The sequence below is a fragment of the Urocitellus parryii genome, chromosome 7 (genome assembly GCF_045843805.1).
Source record: "Urocitellus parryii isolate mUroPar1 chromosome 7, mUroPar1.hap1, whole genome shotgun sequence".
NCBI lineage: Eukaryota > Metazoa > Chordata > Mammalia > Rodentia > Sciuridae > Urocitellus > Urocitellus parryii.
Window position 1 is genome coordinate 59,932,241 of NC_135537.1, and position 21,117 is coordinate 59,953,357.

The window sequence follows — 21,117 nt, forward strand, 5'->3', positions numbered from 1 at the left end:
AAAGTTAAACAGCATAATCATGGGTTTAACTTTATTCTTATTTCTTTTGAAAATTTTAAATATAAAGTATGTAAACTTCAAAAGCACATGAAATAGAGATTTTATCCATTTGTCAATACAATCATAGCATTCAAGATCATATGTATATATGTGTATAGCTTTTTAGACTTACAATTTGAAATATTTAACTATAATTATAAATAAGTACAATTTGTTGAATCCACGTATAGAATATGAAAGTAAATGACATTTCCTAGAATTTAATGTTTATCATGATTAAATATTTAATGTTTTTCACCAAATAATACATGACTGATGCTTAGAAAGTCACAGAGTATCAAAGGAATGATTGTGGAAGCCAGAGACCTCTTTCCCCTCGGGGTGTACGTGAGCTTGATAACTGTGTGTCTGAGTGTGGGCAATGTTCATAGTTCTGATAACCTTTGATGGGCCCTTTCAAATGAGAGCCTCTTCAGTTCAGGAAATTTCTCTATATTGAATCCTTGATGTGTCCCCTCCATTGGTGATGTGTTTTTTTTTTAATAACTCTTAATGGCATATACTTTTTTTTTAATAACTCTTAATGGCATTTCCTAAATTGTTCTTTACCTGTGTTTCTTATATTTTCTCTCATCCTTCTCATCTCCTTGTCTTAACTTTTTAAAAATGTAGTCATTCCTTTTATGAATTATGAGATAAGCTCTTATTCTCAAAAAAAGTCAGAGTTCTTTTCCTCTTGCCATATTCCCACAGGTAGAGCCGCTTCATTGCTACAAGTCAGATTTAAATGATCTTACATCAAAAGATTTGTCTGTGACATAATCTTAGAGAGCTAATTCTAAGCTGGTTATCTTAACTCTTGAGAAAAAAAGTGTTTTATCTTACAGATGCTAATTTAACTTTTGAATGTGGGATTGTTTTGTAAATGTTAACAGATTCCCCTCTAATCTGTTCTACCTTTGCTTTCTTTCTAAAATACAAGCAGATATTGTCTTATTGTGAAGGAGAAAGTCACATCATTCTTAAACTCTCCCTCCAAGTAATTTCAAATTCTTATGATTTCCCCTGCCTATTTCAGCTTTAAACATTTTATCTATGATCATTGTATTCCATTAATGTGTTTTCAAAAAATCTAAATTGACAGTCTTCACTCAGTTTGCATGTGTAAATACAATGATCATGGAACTGAGTATACTTGTCTGTCTGCTACCTTTTATTTAGATTTTATGTCTATAAAATCACACTGAAGCTAAAGTCTGTTACTCAGTATATAGAAACTTATTGTAGCCATTCTTGTAGAATTTTCCTGCCTACTTCTGTAAGCATCATACAGGAAATGTGAGGAACTATTACAACTTGTCCCAATCAGAGGGAGATCTTGTGTTTTCATATGGATTGTCTGTGCCATCCAGCCATTCCTAGTTACTAAAAGAGTTTTGGAATGGGGATAGCTATGTGAATGAGAATTAGTAAGATATCATTAGAGTCTATAAAATAATAGAATGAGAAAAGGAGACAATAATTTTACTTAATTCACAACATTCTGTGAAGGGTACAGTACAATAAACTGGTGAAGACGTAATCCTGATGCTTCAATTAAGGATGAAGAGAGCTTTGCCATTTTGTCAGATCATGAGAGTTTGTCTCACAAATTTGACATTGTCCTAAGTGAGTTTTATTTGTGCCATGCAAAAGAATGAGATGGGTGGGCACAAAGCCATGCCACAGGAGAAACAATACACAAAATAACAAATTTCAAAAGGTATATTATTTTATTATAAGAATAAGTACTGGTTTTATTTGAAAGTATGCTTAGTGATTTCAGTGGGTTTTTTCTATTTCTTTATCTTATGGCTACAGAGTGGAATTGAATGGGGAGAAAATAATTTTCAAATGTCTTATATTCATTGACTCTCACTAAAGTGAATGTGCATGGATCCATCCACCTTCCTTATGTTACCAGTCAAAGTGAAAAAAAAAAAATCAGTTGTATTAGCACACTAAAAAAACAAAGTAAATAAATAAATAAAACAAAGTTACTTTAAAAGTTTAGAGAAGAGTTGACCTGGGTTTTATATTTGTGATGAGACTGGATTCAGACTGTTTTTTGGCACTAACTTGCCTTTCTTACTAGTCATATATAAAATGCCTGTTCTTAATGAAAAGGAAGTTTTGATTGTAAAGCACATAAATCCATTAAATAGAAGAGTAGAATAGTTTATAAATATAACCTAATGGTTATTGTTTTCAGTTAGAAATATAAAGTAGTCAAAATAATGTCTTTTTTGCTGAAATAATTTCAGGTGTTTTCCTCTTTTAATTTTTAATAATCTCTTGGTATTAAAGTCAATATTTTAACATAGTGGGCAGTTAGACACGCCGTTTTCTGATCTTACACATGACCAGCTTCCTGCCTTTCTATGACTCAGTAAGACAGATCTACAGGGTATGTGCTCCTCTTCTTATCCTTCATGATGCCTGTTCTCATGTTGATCATAGAACTATCAGGTCAAAATGAATGTGCAAAGATAAACTCATAAGGTTTTTATAGGACAAACATGAAGAATCCATTTGCTTTTTACTGTACATTTTTAAAGCTTTTGGAAGAATAGGTGTCTTTAAGTTCATGATAACTTGAAGTATTACTTGTAAGCATGTACTTACGAACTTAAGTTAAAAAATCATTTTCATGTATTTTAGTTACATATTGAAAACAATATTCTACTTTTATAGACACATTTACTACATTAAAAATATACCTTGAATATAAAAGTGTAACCCCAAATTTTTAGTCTATTTAAAAATCAAAGTAGTGCTTTTGCATAATTTTTTTAAAAAATTGAGTTCATTAGTCATGCCATTGATCCTAATAAAATTACATCATCTGGAAATATATAAGAATACATCTACTTTGAGAAATTGAAGGTGTAATTTGGTCACTGAGCAAGTTTTTAATTTACTATTGAATTTAAAAAATTATGCCCACTGAGTATATTGTCATGTACCTGTAGTCCCATCAACTCAGGAGACTTAGACAGGAGGATCACCTGAGCCCAGGAATTTCAAATCAGCCTATTTTACATAGCAAGACCCCTCTCAACAAACAAGCAAAGAAATTTATGCCTATTCTTCAACTAGCATTGCTGACTTCTCTGGACCCTGGGACCTCAGTTGAAGGTCATCTTGATTGCTTCCAGTTTAGGGACATGTTGAATAAAGCTGCTAAAAGCATTTAGATGAATTGTTTTTTTTTTTTGTGTGTGTGTGTGTGTATGTTAGTTTTCAGCTCACTTGGATAAATACCTAGGAGTGTGATTATGGATTATGTTGTAAAAACTCTGTTTAGCTTTGGAAGAAGTTGACAAATTATGTTCCAAAATGACTGAACCATTTTTTATTATCACCAGCAACTAATGAGTTCATGTTGAGTTCATGTAGTCAGCATTTAGTATTGTCAGTATTTTGTATTTGGGCTATTCTCCAGAGATATTGTGTCTTGTTCTAATTTGCAACTGCATAGTGACATACGGTGTGCAACATTTTTTCATATGCTAATATTCCATCTGTATATCTTGGTGAGGTGTCTGTTCAGATCTTTTACCTAATTTTTAGCCAGGTAATTTTTTTCTTATTGTTAAGTTTTAGGGATTTTTTGTGTATTTTGGACAGAAAGTTCTTTATCAGATATATGTTTTGCAACTACTTTTTCCCCAGCCTGTGGTTTGTATTTTCCTTCTCTTAACAGTGTCTTTCCTAGAGGAGTTTTTAATGTTAATGAAATATGGCTTATCAATTTTTTTAGGAATCATGCCAAAAAACTCACTGGCCATCTAGATTTAAAAAAATTCTTACTAATCATACACACACAAAAAAAAACTCAAGTGTGTTACTATCTAGATATTTCGTAGTTTTGAATTTTGCATTTAGTTTCTAATTCATTTTGAATTAATTCTTTTGTAAGATGTAAGGTTGGGGTATGGTTTTATGCTTGGCATCTGGTTTTATGCTTGGCATCTGCATGTCCAGTTGTTCCAATTTCATTTATAAAAAAGCTTGTATTTTCTGTCATAATGTATTTGCTCCTTTGTCAAAGATAAGTTGACTGTGTTTATGCACCTCTTTTTTTCTGGGCTCTCTATTCTGTTTAATTCATCTATCTATTCTTTCTCCAGTATCATAGTGTCTTGATTTCTAGAACTTAATAGTAAGTTTTAAAGTTAGAAAATGTCAGCCCTGTGACTTTGATCATCTCCAAAGTCGTGTTATCTATCTGGGGGGTCTTTTGTATCTCTATCTAAACTTTAGAATCAGTTTGTCATTATTCAATAAGCAAATTTCTGAGATTTCAACTGGAATGTAGTTGAATTTATAGATCAAGTTGGGATAAACTGTCATCTGAACAATATTCTTTCCCATATGAATGAAATATCTTTCCATTTATTTAAATCTTTGATTGCTTTCATTAGAGCTTTGTACTTTTCCTCATTCAGATCTTGCAAAATGTTTTTTTTACATTTATACCTTTCTACCCCAATTCCTCTCTCCTTCCTTCTTTCCCTCCCTCTTTCTCTCTTTCATATCTTGGCACTTATGTAAATGGTGTTATATAAGAAAGCAATAGACTTTTGTCTGTTACTTTGTATCCTATATCTTTGCTATGATTATTTACTAGTTTCAGTATAGTTTTTGGTCATTTCTTTAATATTTTCTACATAGACAATTATCATCTGTGAAAAAAGACAGTTTTCCCCCTTAGTCCGTATGTATTTTGTTTTTTTCTTATCATATTGCATTTGCTAGGCCTTCCAATATAATGTGAAAGTTGAGCAGTAGAAAGGATATCTTGCCTTGTTCCTGATCTTAAAAAAACAGTTTCTCACTATTAAGCAGGATGTTAGCTATAGTTTTCTTTAGATATCCTTTAGCAACTTGAGGAAGTTCCCCTGTATTAGCCTATTGATGTGATGGGTTTTCAAGTGTTGAACCAATCTTGCATGCCTGGGATGAATTCACATAATTTGGTCATGTCATACAACTCTTTCCAAATTATAATTCCTTTTATTTATTCTTACTACCGTTTTTCTACTATTTTGTTGAGGATTTTTGCATCTGTATTTATGAGAGATAGTTGTCTACAGTTTTATATCCTATAATGTCCTTGTCTGGTTTATTACTAGGTTAATTTTTGCCTCATTGACTGAATTTGGAAAAACTTCTTCTGCTTCTGTTTTCTGGAACAGTATTCTCAAAATATTTTTATTAAATATTTCATAGAATTTACCACTGAACTTAACCGAGTCTACCATATTCTTTTGGGAAAAGTTATTAATTGTTCATTCCATTTTTAAAATATATATAGGTCTATCCAGATTATCTGTTTTCTTGTGTAAGTTTTGGTAGATTGTATCCCACAAAGTGGGATACAACATCTTTTTCATTTTCATTTATTTCAAAATATTTTTATTTTTATTTGAATTACCATTGGAAGGTTAAGTATTACAAGAAGGAAAAAAAATCTTTGAACTTGATGATATAGAGCATCTATCACTAAAATCATCCTCTTATTTACATCTTTACAATTAAATGACTTTTCATTATTAACATTATTAGAGACTGTGTTTAGTTTCCGAGAAGGTTGTTCTATGGCTAATTAAAATTCCACTACCTAGGGCTGGGGATGTGGCTCAGCGGTGGCGCGCTTGCCTGGCATGCGTGCGGCACGGGTTCGATCCTCAGCACCACATACCAACAAAGATGTTGTGTCCGCTGAGAACTAAAAAATAAATATTAAAAATTCTCTCTCTCTCTCTCTCCTCTCTCTTTAAAAAAAAAATCCACTACCTATAAAAGAAAATTTTTATCAGAATCAATACTTTGTTTTCCTTGCTCAGTCTAAGACTATATAAGGCAGTATCACAATTCACATCTACCCTCTCCATTTTAAATTGTATTTCACTCAATTATATTTTATTTTTAAGAAAAAAATCTTTACTAAGTCCATGCTTTTCTTTAGTGTTCAAGGAGGTGGAAGAAAAAAGAAATTTTAGGTTTTGTTCCCTTTGTGCTGATAACTAATATTTCATCTTTTTGTCCTTCAAGAATAGATTGTAATACCTTACCAAACTCTTTAAAGCTTCAGGTATATTATTACCAACATAACTGAGTGCATATTTTCAAAAGAGTGATAAAAAATTTAACAACATGAGAGTATCATCATGAAGGATTTTTCAAATAAATTGTCTTCTCTCAAAAGAGCCCTTAAGCTATTCTTTTAAAAATATTTTTCTTTGTCATATGACTCATACATAAATATACAAAATATGAACAGTCTTTTGTAATCCATTTACTGTGTGTATTTAAATAATTTGGCTTTAAAATATATCTTGTCCAGAATCTCTTAGAACATTTCATAATAATTATGGCAGCTATGATAATAAAAATACATAGTAAAATATAATCAAATACAGTCATCTGACAGAAATTTGTATTCGTTATCACATGCAATCGTATAACACACCTGTGAGATAGGTATTATTTGTGCCCATTTTACAGGTGAGAAAAAGAAGCATATTGCTCTTTAGTGTTCAGTAAACAGTAGGTAGTAAGTTTAAAATTTTGAGGCTGAACTCTTATAAAAGGACTTTTATAACATTGTACTTTTAAAACATTACCAAAGCAGTTGGAGAAAGAAAAAGAGTGAATGGTGAATAAAACATTTTAGGATAATGCAAAATAAAAGCCAATTACTTATTTATCAGGAATGAGTTTTTAGTATGAACACTGTAGAAAAGTCCGTTTTTCAAAGAATTTGTTAATTTGAATTTCCTACCAAAATCTTGATGTTGAAATCTACCTTCACACTGCTTGACCGCATGCAGACAATTTTAGTCGTTAAGGTGATGTACAGGAATCTTGCCAATATTGAATTTCAAGTGACAGAGGAAAATCAGTGTAAGAGGGAATTCAATATGCATGGGAAACCATTTGTTCCCTCAGCTTCTTTGATCCCTGCCAAGGCACAAGAAAGTAGAGCAAAGTGCTTGAAAAACAGGAATGTTCTTGTGCAAAGCTGCAGAACTCTGAGCTCTCACAGGAACTCAGTGTGACACGATGAAAAACTAAACTGCCAGACATCTTCCCTTATAAATGCAAGAAATTTGGGTCTTGTCTACAGTACCTCACATGCCTGCGAATGTTCACTGTGGAATGGTCAGAGGTTTGCAATAGCATGCATCCTGATGCCTGTCTGTTGCTGAGTGAATGGTTTGGGAAATCTGTAGGCCATACTTGCTCATTTTCACAGATGCCTGTGGATTTTGGAGAAGTTTGTAATTTGTTCAGCTCAAAAATAAACCATTTCAATGAAACAATTTCAACTAACTTTTTTGGAAACATTTGTCAGCAAAACAAATATTTGTATCTAAAATAGCCAGGCTATTAAGATGTGAGAAAACAAAACAGATGTTTATTTTGGGTTCTTGGATTTGTTTGTCTTGATGGCATTTGTTTTCTTTCCTCCTTTCTTTCCTTTTCCCCAGAGGATATGTAGTGTTAAACTTAATGGGATTATAACAGCCATAGAAATAAAGTCCACCTTTTTAAAAAAAATACTTCCAGAATTATAATAAACATCAGTTTTGTTACCTGTGCATTTTGTTCCTAAGAAGTGAAAAATTCAGTCTTTTAGCATTTATCCATTTTGTGACTCATTACTAGCCTGCTTAGTTTTTTGATTAGGTGGCGAGATGTCAGAATGCCTTATACAGTCACTTTTAATACGTTGGATTCCAAGATATCAGCCTTTCTTACGTTAGATAACATGATTTATATATAAATGACCAAAATAAGAAATCATATTTTTATTGGTGTGCTATAACTTTATATAATAGTGGGTTCATTGTGTCCTATCATCTCTACATGCACATGACAACATTTGATTAATCGGATTCCCCAGTATCCTTTCTCGCCCCTCCATCCTGGCCACTTGCTAATCTCCCTTCAATTATTATTATTTTAATTAATGCATTATAATTATAAAATATGCAGAATTCATTTATGGACACAGCATAATTTGGTAGGTTCATAATTATTGAGCTAATTAGTTTGCTAACTCTCTCAAGCATTATTTTATCTTCTTTCTTAACTAATTGATTTCTTATTTATAATGCTATAAAGTATGAACACCCTATGGGACCAAATATAAACACCCTATGGGACCAACACAAATCAATGTGAGAAGTTCCCTTATTTAAGTTGGAGGAAGTCAGCACTGGCAGACTTGATTTTTAGACTGGAGGTGTTTGGGAAGAAGACATGCAGCTATCTGTGTTTGCCATCCTTCCACTTCATTAAATTGGGATTAGATGATTTCGAAAGTGGGTTTTTTGTTTTGTTTTCTTTTGTTTTGTGGAGCTAGGGATTGAACTCAGGGCCCCAGACATGATTGGCAAATGCTCTACCGCTGAGCTATGTCCCCAGTCCAGTAAGTGGGTTTTGTACTAAGTGTTTATAAATAAAGGCAGGATGGATAGATTAGTAGCTACCAATTTAATTCCCAGCTTGATTCAAAATTAGTAAATTTAATGAATACTTTTAAATTTACTGAATGGCAATAATACATGAACATGAGAAGAAATAAAGATATAAAAGTGTTCATAAAGAATAAACCTCCCCTGATATTCTGCATACAGCCCCTTGGTTTCTTTGAACATTTTAAAAGCTGTATATTGCTGATATAAAATTGTACATAGTACCTACCTCTAGCCATTTTCCTTCCCTCACCATTTACATTTACATTCTTTTTCCATTTTTCCTGACATATTAACTCAGTTAATTCTCACCCAGTTCCGTGAGATAGACAGAGTTTTCATTGCTCCTAGTTCAGCAGAAAGCTAAGATGATATCAGTAACTCACCAGGACATAACGTCTGAGCTTGGGTTCCAACTTGAGTTCTTACTCAGTAAAGCATGCTGTTTCTCAAAGCCACCTGGTCTGAAGTTTCCAACAGAGGTGGGGCGGGGCAGGAGCAGAGAAATAAAAATGTAAACAGAGTCCTGAAAAGCAGTAACTATATGGCATTCATTTTCTTCAGTGTTTATATTGTTTAGCAGAAGCATCTACTGTGAGGTTAACTATGTGGTAAATGCTTGACTGAGCTCTATTATTGACAAAATAATGCAGATCTGAAATTACAGGGAGAAGTGTGGAGTGTGGAGTGTGGAGTGTTCCAGGTTATCTCATAGTGCAAGTATTTCTCCAATTTTAAAACCAGTTTGTGGATAGCTCACACCCAGTTGCACACACTGTCTCTTATCTTCTTCTTCCCTCAATTCTTTCCATCCCCACTTCCCCTCTCTCCTAATTAAGTTGTCTGTCATGATCTTGCTTAGAGAACAATTTGCCACAGCATCTCATTACTTTTTTCTTTCTCTTCCTCCCCCAGGACCTCATTCTCCACCGTGGTCTCCTACATTTTTTTTTTCTTTTCCCTCATTTCTCTGCTCACAGTTCATGGTGATGAGTACTAACTATAAGGATAATGATATTTTCGTATAAAGGAAAATGAGCGACTTCCATATATATATATTAGTTATAGATGGACACAATATCTTTATTTTATTTATTTTTATGTGGTGCTGAGAATCAAACCCAGTTCCTTCACGCATGTGAGGCAAGCACTCTATCACTGAGCCACAACCCCAGCCCGGGAGACTTCGACTTTAAAGTGAAAGTGGGCCCCTTAATCTAGTATATCACCTAACACTTTTGAAAATTCCTACTTTCTGACTCCCTCAGAAACTTCACCAAATACTTCCTCATAAAATTAAAATAGCATTTTCTGCAATGTCATTATTTCAGGTAAATGCTACTTTTTCGCTTCTCACTTTTATGCAACTGTTGATATTGAAGAGTGTAATTTTCTCCTATTTTACATTGTATATGTGTAGTGTTTCACCTGGATTATTGGTTGACTTAATCCTAGATTGATCTGGAAGTCATGTCTGCCGTTGTTTCTGGGAAAAAAACAATTTCTGAGTTTCAAACAACTGGTTGAAAGCAATCCTAATTTGTAAAATAGCTATGTACAAATATTTAGAACATTGTTAATTTGTAAATCAATAACTCTCACATCTAAAAAATTCATTTCAGTAACTGGTATGAAGCAATTGAACAACAGGGTAGCTTTTGATTTTAAATTAAAGTTAGAAATGACCTTAGATATTCTTTTGCCTGAGACCTTCACTTTACTGAATAAGGAATCCAGAAAAGACTGAACTTTTCTAAGCAGCACATCATGCCATTGGTGGTGTCTCCTGATGGCACCCTGGTGAGGTAGCCTCAGGAGGCAGAAGGGCATTGTGTGGCCCTTCCCACTCTTCCCTGGGTGGCCCAACCTTCTGAAGATGGAGATGGATGGTCTGTGTTCTATAATGGGTTGAAGGTAGGATCAGTTAGAGATGCAAGTTATCAGGTTTTAAGTGTTCTACTTTAATTCTTTTCCGATCCTCTGATTGAAAAAGAATATAATGTACATTGATTCCCAATCGTACCTTGTGGGGTACCACTTTCCACCTGTGCTCTTCTCATGCCAACCCCCTACCAGGGATTATCTCTGAACATCTGTTGGCCTCCATTCTTCTAGAGTAGAGTTTAGAAAAACTGTAGTGGTGACTAGGGATTTGGAGTTGGACTAACCAACCGAGGTTTAAATCCTGGTTGCACATTACTCTGGGCAAGTCACTTAGCTCCCTAGCATATTAATTCTCTAGGAAATGAGAAAAATACAGATTGAGCATCTTTTATTTGAAATTCTGGAAACTGGAAGTATTTTAGATTTCAAACTTTTTTAGGATTTTGGAATATCTACATATTCACAAAGAGATATCTTGGAAGTAGGACTCAAGGCTGAACACAAAATTCATTTATGTTTCATATACACCTTGTACGCATAGTCTGAAGGCAATGTTATATAATATTTTTAGGGCACCTACATTTTGAATGCAACCCATCACATGAGGTCAACTTTGAAATTTTCCATTTTTGGTGTAATGTTTGCACCATTTTGGATTTTGGAGAATTTTGAATTTTTGGATTAGATATGCTCAATGTGGACATCTTGTCAATAGGGTAACTGTAAGAATGAAATGTTGTAAGTAGCTATCAAGGTGATTGACACATACTAGGCCCTCGGATGTTCACTTCTTCTATTTATACTTTCAATAGATATTTATAAATGCTTGCTGTGTGCCAGGCACCATGCTCGGTGCTAGAGCTACAAAGGTCACAAGACAGTCAAGGTCCCTGGTCTCAGAAAGCCAATGAGTTCTTCCTGCTTGAAGTTTATTACTGTTGTGCATTGTGCTTCACGGTTGTTTTGGAGACTCAAGCCCACAAAATGTGGCTTACCAGTTTCTTTCCCATAGAATGACTCTCTGGAATTTAAACCAGTGGTTGAAATGTGTGAGAAGAATGATAGAAATTTCTGTGAGGTTAATCCACAGCGCCCTGGAAAGTTGGTATTGGCCATGCTCCAGGGAAGATGAAGCTCTCTTAATTTACTTTCGAGAACTTGACTGAGAAATTAATTTATCTGTGAGACCTCAATTAGTGATTCGTTGAAGGGGAGTCATGGTATGGAAGGAACACAGGTGGAAAAGTCAGTGTAATTTTCTATAAATAATCGACCAATGTTGATTGATCCTTAACTATTCGTCACCTACAAGACTAGTCAGCTTATATCCCTTTAATTTATTTTACATATATTTACTTCTATGGGAGAGGGCTGCCTGACAACTTAAAGTTTTCAAAGTTTTTCATCTTTGAGCCTTCTATCCTTTGATAATATAGTATTCACTGGGAATTTATTATAATGTAATTTATCTAAGGCCTTGATGAGGTCCTTTATTTTCTTCTATTTTTGCTCCCCTTCCTCCTTCCTTTTTTTTTTTTTGGCCAAGCAATGATTAAAAAAAAAAAAAAAACTTCCAGTATAAAATTATCATGGTCACACATGAATGTCATCCTCAAGGTGTAATGGTTGCTTACTTTGTAGGACCATGTACATCTCAACAGCATAGACCCGCCCTTAGGGCCTTCCACATGAGAATCTCCCCTACCTGGGCCTGTTCTTAGAGAATGTCATTTCTCAGTGCGGCTAACTTGGTGCAGCATGTGTCTCCCTTAACCTCTAACTAGTCACCCCATTTGAAGTAACTCGAAGTACAACCTCTGACCTATTGCTGCTTAAAACTCAAAGGAGAAACTTGTTTCTGTCAGTGGGCAGAAGGACTCATGATGGCCCTACTCTTCTAGATATTTTAGGTTTTACACAAGGTCCTGGTCAAGTGCTTTGTGCATTGAAGTTCTGCACTCTAGAGTTCTGCAGTCAGCTATCATCAGCCTGAGGGATAACAATCTTGTGAAGCCTGCTGTTTTATTCACTGTGAGGACATGTTCCTAAATCCCAAAGAATTCACTCAATGAGCAGTCCTCTGTGGTTTTTCTGTGCAGATATCGGTTTGTCCTATCTTATGTTCCCTAAAGGCCATAAGTCTTTTTTATACCTTTGCCCTGCATTGATTGAGAACCTTAGAGCAAGCAGATCTGTGCAAACCACACTCTCCTTGACTTCATTCTACCTCTCCCACACAAATGTTTTTTTCCTAAAAGAAAAAACCTTTTTTCAGTTTTTCAAAGTTATCTAATTATTGTGTAAGTAGTTGGGGGTTAATTTTAAATTCTTCTTGGAAAGCAGTAAGATATAAATCATTCAGAAAATAAAATTAAGAAACAAAATGTTTTATTCAACAAGAATATGAGCCAGATAAAAGATTGTGGTAAATCACTTTATGTTCAGGAAGCAATTAAGTTGCAAATTGCATTGTAACTGTAACTTTGAAAAATATCAACTTTTTGGTTAATGTGTGTACAGAGACAGTTTGAGGTCTCTTGTATGAGTTAGTTAGCTTTCTGTTACTATAACAAAAATACCTGAGGTAATAAACTTAAAAGAGAAAAAAATCTTCCCATGACTTGGGCAGTTCAAGTCTATCATCTGTTGGCTTCATTGCTTGGGCCTGTGATGAGGTGGCATATCATGGTCAGAGTGCATGGCGGAGCAAAATCACTCACCTCATACCCTGGAAGTAAAAGAGAAGAAGAAGAAGAGGAGACTGGGTTCCTACAGTCCCCTTTGAGGGCATCTACCCAATGATCTAGTCCCCATCTCTTGAAGGTTCCTCAAAGGTTGGGGATATAGTTTTGTGGTAGAGCATTGATTAGCTAACATATGCAAGGTCTTGAGTTCAATTTCCAGCACACACAAAATTAAAAAGTTCAACACCTTATAATAGTGTGACCATGGGGACCAGGTCTTACCAAGTCTTAACAACCAAGCTATAGTATGGTATAATTGTAGCCCCCCAAGAGCACATATCTTTTCATCTTTTCTTTCTGTTTCAAGTCCCAAACCTCCAGTGTTTAATTTATAGCCTTATTAGTTTTAATTCACTTACTTTATATAAGAAAGCATGTTGTCAATTGTAAAACACATCCCAAGTGAAAGATTTCATTTTCTGGACCACGGATTTCCAGTTTCTGCATTTATCCTCTATCCCACACTGCCTTATAAATATCCTAAGAACTGCAGGATTGGCGTGGACTCTTTCCTTTTCAGCTTCTCCTTGAGTGTTTTTCCTGAAGTACTGTCTCAGTATTACCTATTCATCTAATCACCTGCATATACTCAGCTTTGATAATGATAAAGGTTACTACAAAACACATTTATTTTGAGATGTCTTCCTTAATTCTGCTATTAAATTGCATTACACTATTCCCTAGTTGGAGGGAAAATAGGAAACATGGACATCTGGTAGCATTTTGAAGACATATTTCAGCATTTCACTACCTGTTCTTTGAGCTTTTCCTATTTTAAACTTTCTGATGGGTTTTGTGGAGATAGAGAAAGCAAAAAAGTTATTTTGTGTCCTCAAGGAGCATTTTACCACCAAAGAAGATGAAATCATGCATGCAGCCAAACCTTATAAACGTTGAATTTTTAAATACCATGCCAGAGAAGAATGCTTATAAACAATGCATGTACAAAGATTCCTTATACAAAGTGTATGGGGGGAAAATTAGCAAAGGAGCTGAAGTTTACCTGTAACATTCAAAGATCAAATGACTAAGGGAGTAAGGATGGGGAGGGATATTTATTCAAAGCTAGAGAAATAGAACATTTTAAATGGGTTCCAGGACAGGGCATCATTCTCATTAGAACACACTTAAGTTAGGATTAAATTCAATTAAAGGATGAAAGCATTTTTGAACAGAAGTTGCTTCATCATTTTACAAAAAAGAAAAAAGAAAGAAACTTAGCCCAGAGAGATGACTTTGAACAATTCACTTAACACAACAATCACACCAATGTGTGTATACAAAATCTTTTAACTTGCATTAATTGCCTGATATCTTTAAAATGGTGCTATCTGTATTTTACTGTTGAGGAAATTGAATTACAGATAACTTCCAAATAATTATATAAATTGTGAGTAACCAGGCCCCTTCTGGAATGTATTCAGGCCCTGAGGTCTTAATTCATAGGTTATGTTGTCCACTACAGAGGCATTTTTTTTTTAAAGAGAGAAGAGAGAGAGAGAGAGAATTTTTAAAAAATATTTACTTTTCAGTTTTCGGTGGACATGACATCTTTATTTTACAGAGACATTTTAACTAATTGATTATCTATGTTCTGTCCTATAAGTTAGGGAGGATGTGCAGATAGACCATAAGTTCTAAGATCCATTCCTTCTACAGTAGGTTATTTCCCAAGCAGTGAAAGGAACAAAGATCACATTTGTGGGGTTCTGGAGGTTCATAATCCATGCTACCAAACCTCGGACCTAGGAAGCTTCTCTCCTTTGGCCCCAAACCTCCAGGAGAAGGTGGCGGCCAAGCCTCCCCTGGTGCCCAGTGGATGTTTTCTCTGTCCTGTCTCTGTCTTCATCACCACCCAGCAAGACTTCTGGCTGAGAGAAGAAATGATTTCTCTGAGCCAAGTCGGGTGTGGTGGGCGTGTGATGCAGGAAGCCTCTTGAGTGAAGGCTCCAGAGACCACATCCTGAACCTGTGTCCTGGTTGGGATCCATGCTAACTGGGAGCCCTCAAGTTCTATTAATCTCAACCTTTCCATCTCCTCTATGGGTTCAGCAACACACCCCTGAACAGATCCAGGGTAGAAATGGTCTGAAAGCCTGAAGAAAGTTCTGTGCTTCTCGCTCCTCTAGTTCTTGGTCATCTACTCCGCCAGTTCTTGGAATTAATGTGTCCTCACTTTTACTATGAATGAGTGAGTTCTGTAACTCTACAATGTTGGAGTAAAGAGGATGGAATGATGTATGGGGTCGCCTGTCAGATCCTTCCCTAATAGCATGAAAGCACAAAGATAAGTATGTGTCAGTTGCTTAAAAAAAATGACCACTTTTAACCAATTTTTTAAATGTCAAATTTTAATGGGGAATTAATGACCAGGGACATTTTACTGTGTGAACCAGGGCTGTTCCGTATGCCAGGATGTGAAAATGATAGATATATGTTGAGCCTTCAATGCGTTCCAGGCTCAATTCTGGACATGATGACTTAGCAGTGAACAAATGTCGTCTCTGCCTTCAAGGAGCTTACATTCTACTGAAGGGCACAGGCAACAAGGAAACATAAATTGCATCTGGTAATCAGAAGTGCCCAGAAGGATGAACAGCTGAGTAAGGAGAGTAGAGTTAGGGCAGGTAAACTGTTTTGGAAGTGTTTTCTGGCAGAGTGGCATTTCAGTAGAGACTCCCCAGTATCTGGAGGGACAGTGTTGTGAGCAGGGGAAACAGACACACCAAGGCCTGGAGGTGGAACTATGCTGGTGGATTCAGAGTGCCGCTATTGCCAGTGTTATGGGAGCCAACTGGGAGGGAGGGTGGTAGGGGTGAGGGTGGGGAGGTAGAAATGCCATCCTGCTAGGCTCATGGGCATGGAAAGGACTTTGGAGAGGTTGCCATCTTTGTAGATTAAGATGGAGACATAAAAAATGTTTCTAGGAAAATGGTCTCTATTAGAGACCTTCAGGAACAAAATGTTCACTAGTGGATCTCTTGAATCTGTACCATAGTGGTAAGAGGGGAAAGGTGCCCAATGGTGGGACAGAGTGAACCACAGCCATGTCAGAGATTAGTCTGTTGTCAGTATAGAGGTGACAATACTGACCATTAAAAGAAAAAAAGGGACTGGGGTTCTATCTCACTGATAGAATGTACACTTCATATATGTGGATTCCCTACCCTGCCAAAAAAGAAAAGAAAGACATAAATACTTTTCCATTCATTCCCAAAGGATCGTACGGGCAGAAGATGAGATCAGCTGCAAACATAAGGTGACTTATTAAGTAGCTGCTTCAAACTGATTTGTTCCCAAGATTGTTTTATAAAACAATATCATATAAAGACCTTTTTAAAGGAATATTCCAATATTGTTCCCCTTCTAGGGAAAAAAAAGGAAAGCTGAATGAATGTGTGCATGTTTGTACATTTTCTATTATGAGCATTTAGTTTCTATGGTTTTCTGTTACACGAGAATTCAAGCATGAAGTTTAAGCCACCACTGGAATTTCTTTAGAGTTTTGAGAATAATATGAGCTTCAGTTTTGAATTCTGAGGAACAGCCCATAGAGGTTAGATCTAGGCACCCTTCCCCAGCTGCCGTACAGGAGCAAAGATGGTTTTATAAAATGTTGTCTAGAGAATTAGAGGTGGGCCCCGTTAGAAATTGTGTGAGTTAAGTTCATCACTGTAACCAAAGACCTGCCAAGAACAACTCAGAGGAGGAAAAGGTAATGTTGGCACATAGTTTCAGAGGTCTCAGTTCATGATTGACCAACTCTATTGCTATGGACCCGAGATGAGACAGAACATCATGGTGGAAAGGTATGGCAGAGGGAGACTGCTCAGCTCATGGATGCTGGGAAGCAGAAAGAGAGGAAGGGACCAGGACAGACATAGCTCCCAAGGCCACAACTCTAGTGATATACTTCTGCCAGCCACACTCACCTGCCTACCATGCAGTAGTCTATTTGAATTATTAATCCATCAAATGGATTAATCCCCCAATGAGATCAGTCCTATCATAATGCAATCTTTTCACCTCTGAGCACTGCTGCATGGCCCAAAACATGACCATTTGGGTGGCCATTAAAGATCAAGCCATAACAGGATTATTTATCAGATTAGGCTCTGAGAGGTCACTTTAAGTCAGGGAAAATCTAAATGCTCAGTGTGGAAGTGCTGCATGCTCCTTTCCCATTTGCCTTTTCACCTAAATTTTCTAAGTTTCCTGTAGAATGAGCAGCTTTTCTTGACCAAGGCAGAAAGCCTCAGATATTTACTCTTTACAGGAAAAGCTTACTATTTAGGAATTGGAAACAATCAAAAAATAATCAGAATTAAATTGTATGGATAGGTTGGTTTCTTCTGCAGTTTAGATCTTGAATATCCCTAAAGGCCCATTTTTTGAAAGCTTGATCTCCAGCCATTGATACTATGGAGAGGCAGTGGAATCTTCAGGAAGTGGGGCCTAGTGGAAGGAAGTGACATCACTGGGAGAGTCTGACCTTGAAGTGGATATTGGGACCTCAGCCTCATTCTGTCTTTCTCTCTGCTTCAGGCACCCTCTGCCATGTGCACTTGCCATGGTGTACTGTGCCATCACAAGCCCAAAGAAACAGGACTAAGTGACCATGGGCTGAAATCTCTGAACCCATGAGGCAAAATAAACTTTTTACCTTATTAAGTTGATTCTCTCAAGTATTTTGTCACAGTGATGCAAAGCTGACTGACAGTCTCCATGCTCTATACTATACCTATTGCCCATCCAACTGTCCCTTGGGTTAATTTCATAGTTTTGGGGAGAAATTCTGGGTAATTTCCATTAAAGGTGGTTTTGTCTTGCCCAAACCTAAAGATGCTACACTCCTTACTTACCTTAAAGTGATTAAACTCAATTCTCACAGAAGAGTTTCCTCCCATAGGAAAACTATTTTAAGATATTAGAAATATGCCCAATGGGTGCATGATTCTTTTGGCCAGTAGCATTGAACTTGATGCATCTGCCTTCCTATAGGGAATGCCAAGGGAAGCACTGTGTTCCTTCCTGTTGAATTGGAGCTTAAACCTTCTGTATCCTTTCAGTTTTCTTAATTTGGGCTTGGTATACCATCTGTTAAGATAATATCTGCCTATTCTTAGGTTGATTTTGACAGTCTCAGAGTTCAGGGATGCCTCAGTGTCAACTGCTGTCTGTCATCCAGTTCATATTGACTTGTGAAATCATCCCATGTGTTTTAAAGTTTGGGTCTCAAACGTGACAATATCCATGTGTAGAGAAGCGTTATGTTCTCTTCTCTGGATCCCTTATAGCCATAAATAGAATATAGTTATTGATGAGCCTGTTTCATGTTCACTAAATTCAAATGGTGTTTCGAAGGATTTCATGAACAGCTCTACCTTTCATTTTGTGTGCAGTATCATCTTAGATAGATTCAGGGTCTAGCCAGAGATCATAGTTCCTCTGGCCTCCCTCCAATGTCATTGTACATGTGGTGAGAGCTTCCTCTCTGCTCAGAGATCAGTTACTTCATTCTGTTTGGGGGGAATAGTCCTTCATCTCACTCAGACTTAGAAATGAGTAAGGACGACTTCCATCCTCCCCCAACACAGAGAAGGGAGCCTGCAGGAGCCCCGAATTCTACTTCCTTTACAGCCACCACTGGCCTATCTAGTCCCAGGGGTGTAAGATTAGATCAGAAGTCTCCTGCTACTCTAGAATAAATGTGAACGCTTATCCCTAAATCTTTAAGAAGCCAACCAGGCCTTCATGCTGTGCAGCAAGACACTGAAAATAAAAAGCTTCTATGAAGGAAAGCATAATTTCAAGAAATATCAGACTGGGAAAAAATCTGCAACTATAAAAAAGGGTTAAATATATATATATATGAGAATATATATGAATAGAAAATCTATAGCTTGGCATGGTGGCACACACCTGTAATCCCAGCTATTCAGGAGGCTGAGGAGGAGGATTACAAGTTTAAGGCCAGCCTGGGCAACTTAGCAAGACCCTGTCTCAAGCTGGGCACATTGGCACATACCTGTAATTCAGTGGCTTCAGAGGCTGAGGTGGGAGGATCACAAGTTCAAAGCCATCCTTGCAATGGCGAGGAGCTGAGCAACTCGGTGAGACCCTGTCTCTAAATTAAAAAATACTAAATACGGCCGGGGATGTGGCTCAGTAGTTGAGTGTCCCTGAGTTCAATCCCTGGTACCAAAAAATAAACAAAACACACAAAATGAAAAAAGAAAGAAGAAAAAGGACCCTGTTTAAAAATTAAAAAAATAAAAAGGATTGGGGTATAGTTTAATGGTAGAGCACCATTTGGTTCAATCCCCAGCCTTGCAATTAATCAATTAAAATAAAATTAAAACTTGCAATGGATTTAGGCAGTTCACAAATGGAGAATTAATTTTTAAGTAAATATATACAAGTTTCTCCAACATACACAAATTACTATGGCTACTATTCTACACCTGATAAAATAACAATGACTTATAAGTGCATCAGATTAAGATATCATAGACCCAGGTTAAATTGACCATCCTTTTGAAAACGCTTTGGCAAAGCAAACAGAGGACATGCTCAGGGAGGATAAGAATACAACCAGATGAAGAGTTTGGACTAGATAAAGTAGACACTAAACTGATGGTTGTTGAAGGTTGGACTTCACCTGAGTTGTTTAAGAGGTAAGATGAAGAGCTGACCATTAGGAAGCTTTAGTAAGTCTACAGCTATAGGTAGGAGAACTCTAAAGCTAAGTAACCCAGCCTATGTCCTCAATTTGACAGGGAGACTGGGAACTGAAAAATCTGGAAAAAACAGGAGTTATTCCCTCAGGGTAACTGGATGAACTTTTCTGAGTTCCAGGTCTTTGTTTTTCTTTTTAATACCGAAGGATTTATGGAAACATTCTGTAGTATTTACAAATGTAGAATTTTAATGACCTTATGTAGATTTTAATATTTTATGATTGAATAGGTAAACACTAACTTTTCAATGAGCTTCTAAAGTAAATACAGCTATTTCCCTTTCCAATGAATTTCTAAAGTAAATATAACTATTTCCCAGTTATAAATGTTTTGACTAGCTGGTGGAAATAATTAGATAACTTTCATAGCTTTTAATAGAGTTAAACACTCTTTGCATCATTGATTTTTTTCACATCTACTTTGCATGCTAGACACTGTGCTCTCAGAATACAGAACTGAATACCACCAGGTTCTACTCTCATCAGAGTTGATAGACATTTGCTCAAAATAATTCTGACCAGTTACTTATTATCCACTGTAGACATAAATAATTGCAGACATCATATGGCCCAACAATAGAGGTAAGAGAGTAGTTACAAAGAAGAAAATGAGATTTAGAGAGAAAATTCACAAAGATTATTGAGCATCATATCTAAGGTTGATAGGAATTTTATAGACAGATCAGGAAGAGTCTAAGAATTGAGAAAAGGCATTTGAAGGAAAAAGAACAGCATGTACAAAGTTATGGCACTTTCAGAGAACTGAGATAATAAGGTTAGTCTTTCTGAAGTAGTCTGTGAGCATGGAGAATATTTAGTATGAGGTTGTAGAGTGATTCCTTGAGACTTTTCTCTCTTTTTTAAGGTTGTCAACATCATAAAGTGCTGATGCTGTGCACTACTGTAAGTGCCTTTATGGATATACTAGTCTTATCTGATTTTGTCCCTTTTATTCCTGTTTCACAGATGATAAAACTGAGTCATTCAAAGGGTAAATAACCAACATAGTCCTACTGCCAATTAGCAGTGAGGTAAAGATTCAAAATGTGGCAACCAAGTCCAGTGCTCCATGTTGTAGAATCTGGACTCCTCGCCTTCCTTTTCCTTGCTGGGAGTTCGGGGCACTCAAGGTATATGGTGAAAGACTGAGACTAGCAATCCTGGAAATAGCCTGTTATAAGAATTGGGGCAAGAGATGAGGAGAGTTTGAACTTAGACCAAA

At 36.1% G+C, this 21,117-nt stretch overlaps 1 protein-coding gene across 11 annotated transcripts in view; it reads left to right on the top strand.

Annotated features, from left to right (window-relative positions):
* Positions 1-21,117, top strand: part of Eya1 (EYA transcriptional coactivator and phosphatase 1) — a 151,109-nt gene that overhangs the window by 57,743 nt on the left and 72,249 nt on the right. The gene's annotated exons all lie outside the window — the stretch shown is intronic.